This window comes from Arachis ipaensis, chromosome B04, assembly GCF_000816755.2.
Source record: "Arachis ipaensis cultivar K30076 chromosome B04, Araip1.1, whole genome shotgun sequence".
In the NCBI taxonomy this organism is placed as follows: Eukaryota; Viridiplantae; Streptophyta; class Magnoliopsida; order Fabales; family Fabaceae; genus Arachis; species Arachis ipaensis.
In genome coordinates, this window is record NC_029788.2 from 103,255,182 (window position 1) to 103,258,547 (window position 3,366).

A 3,366-nucleotide genomic window follows, 5' to 3' on the forward strand; every position below is an offset into this window, starting at 1 on the left:
TTGAATTTAATTATTAATTCTTTTTTCTTTTCTATTTTTCTCTGGTGTTTAATGTCCTTTTTGACATAAAATTTATTTAATTTTTTTGCTTAGAATATTTCCCAGGCTATTTTTTGCATGCATGTTAGTAGTAATTATTTAATACAAAACTTGAAGTAAAAAATCAAAGAGTTTAGCTAATTCATACACTTCTGTAAATTTTAATTATAATTGGTTTAATATTCTTTGTCCATTAAATTTACAGTCTTTCATTTTTTGTAATATGAGATAAAATTTATTTTATTTTCTTGCGTTTTGGTCTCTATCAAAAAGGAACAATAGTGAAGCCTGAAATCAGGATTTTTTCTTATTTGCCTCTGGGTTCTTTTTATCATCTCTAATTTGGTTAAATAGTTAGTATTATGCAATGTTGTCTTTATTTCTTTTTTCTTGAATGAAAATAGGAAATTAGTTGGTGATTGCATATTATGAAACTCCCATTTGTATTGATACAAAAATGTTCATGATTTATTCAATTAAATTTGTCAATCAATTACTATCTGATTGAAATTCAACTAAATGTTTGAGCAAGTGATATATATCAAATACACGTGTGGAGGAAAAGAGAAAAGCAAAACTGATACTGATATTATTGAAAAATGTTCATGTTACCTAATTACTACTTTTTTTATTTTTAAATAGAAATCATTTTAGCTGGCCTACAAATTTTCATATATTTTTTCAAATAATAAAGATATTCTTATTTTATACACCAAATAATATCCCAACTACATTTTACATTCATCCCATTTGCATTCGAATTTGTGTTTGGATGAGCAATTTACTTTTACATGACAGAACCTAATTTAGAGAGTACTCTAAATAGCTATGTTGCCGTAGTTCCACTTCAAATATTGATTTTTGCTTTGTGGTATAGCATTTGGTTAGTCTTAGCCATTTTTTCCTTTTAATCACTTTTGATGTCATTACTTAATCAAATCGGAAAGCCCTTGATTTCTCCTTAATGAACTATGACGCTTATGATTGATGTGAAAAAATTTTCATAACTGCATAATTTGCTATATTTATTGAAGATGTTACAAGAATGAAAAATATCAACACTTTTGGTGGTACATGAGCAGAACATCTAGAGAGGAGTAAAAACTTTTGCATCATCATTTTAACATATTTGCTCTAGAATATATTTGCTACTAAAGTCATAATTTCTTACATGATTGTAACCATAATTTTTCTTACATAATTTCTTAAATTCAAAGAAAATATACAGAGATAGTGATCAATAGCGAATTGCTTTATATTATGACAGTTTCTTTATAGATACTAGAAATGGATGATGTAATAGTGGTGCACACTGGAGGTTGCCATAGCAAGAGCTGCTTTATTTAGTATATATATCTAGCGATAATTGTTTATATAAGGTGTATAAATTTTCAAACTGAACCCACTAGAACTTGATTTCATAAAAACACATATTCTCTAGCTAATTGAAATGGCACAAGGTAATAATAGTTTCTTTTAATGTGGATTAGGAATTTGAATTTTAACAACTACATATAAGCTTACCAATACAATAATGATAAATAAACACTTCAAGTTTATTCCAATGCCACCGGATGGGAATGAACCATTGGCTTTGGACATGGAAAGAATGGAGAAGGGTCAGGTATGGATTAATGGAGAGAGCATAGGAAGATACTAGATGGCTTATGGAAATGGTGGGTGCAATTCTTACGGATATCATGAGTTGATTCCACTTTGCTGTAAAGTGCCAACTCATGGAAAGCAAAAGCTGTTTTATTATTATTATTATTATTTTATCTCCAATACACTTTAACCTTTGATATTTTTAAATTATTCTTTTTATTTATTTAGTAAGTTTTTTGTTTTTGTTTTGTCCATTCCAACTTCTCTCCAAACAGATTAATAGAAGCATTACTTTTTTACTTGAGAATGTACAAAACAATGAAGCAATATCTTTTATGTTGCTCTTAATACCCTTCTTTATTAGTGTGTTGTTAGCTTTCATAAGTATCTGGATTTTGTTGTTGCATTACGTTGTTTGTCTATATCAATGAAGAGTAACTGAAGAATAATTATGTTAATTATTTCTTTTTCTTCCACTATTTTTTTCTTTGATTTGTCACACTGGCTCTTGTAAATTTAATTTTTGTTAAAACTGAGGTGTATTAGTTTTCATTCTTAGGTGGATGAAGATATTGTTGCATTGTGTTGTTTGTTTTGCAATGAATTATGAGTAATTAATGAATTATGATTTTCTTTAGAACTGCAATACTTTCCAAAGACTGAGAACAGTGAGAAGTATGTTCCTTTGTTTACGGTAGCCTGTAGATGATGATTTGGAGAGTTGGCAGGAGGAACAGGTTGCGGTAGTAGATTCATGCCAAATTGACTGCATTCGGAAAAAGGGTCAAGGACTTAAAAGGTTTCATTTATTTTGATATTTGTCTTTTTAACTGTTATCAAGGCTTAAAGTATGTGTTGAGATAGTAATATTTAGAGCATAAGTGCTCAAATTCAATTTGGAACACTTATGTAGCATTAAAAAAATATTTGTATATGTCTTTTTAACATTAGTTATATTTGTTGTTTGAAAAGATGTGAGATTTAGAGCAAATGGTGATGGAATTGGAAAAATGAAATAAAACTGGATCAAAGATTGAAACATAGATTTCATGTTCAATTGCCAATGATCCTTGAATCAAGGGTTAAGAATGCACTTGGATTTAAAGATATATCAAAGTTTAAAATTAAAATATTTCTATCTGTCATTTTTTATCATGAACAAATATCTAATCTATAATTGTTTGTAAGACCAGTTTCTTACTGTTTTTTTTTCCAACATTTTTTATCATAAAATTAAAATATTTCTTTGTCTTTGCTGCAAACTGCTACATCTTGATGTAAATGGATTTTTGTGAGTTTTGTGTTAAGATAACGTGTGAGTATGATACTGTGATCCTTCTCTATTGTTGATCTTTGGCCAATGCTTGATTTAGATTTGTTTTTAGATTATACTCTCTTTTTTTTCCTATTTATTTGTTTTATTTTCACTCTCAAAATCATCCCAAATAAAAAGAAAAACTATTTTGTGTAAGTTTCTGCAATTGAAAAGTTTCACTGCTATAAATTTATTTGTTTTATTTTCACTCTCCTTTTTATGTCAGTTCAGTACATCATCTAAAACTATGTTAAAAAGTAATAATTTATTAGCTAATATTCCTTCTGCAATTGAAAAGTTTCACTGCTATAAATTTATTTGTTTTATTTTCACTCTCCTTTTTATGTCAGTTCAGTACATCATCTAAAACTATGTTAAAAAGTAATAATTTATTAGCTAATATTCCT

The 3,366-nt window shown here is 27.7% G+C and overlaps 1 long non-coding RNA gene across 1 annotated transcript; it reads left to right on the top strand.

Annotated features, from left to right (window-relative positions):
- On the top strand, nucleotides 664-2,598 carry LOC110271155. Its single transcript, XR_002361439.1, has 2 exons — nucleotides 664-1,715; nucleotides 2,343-2,598. It is a non-coding gene; the product is annotated as an uncharacterized LOC110271155 (long non-coding RNA).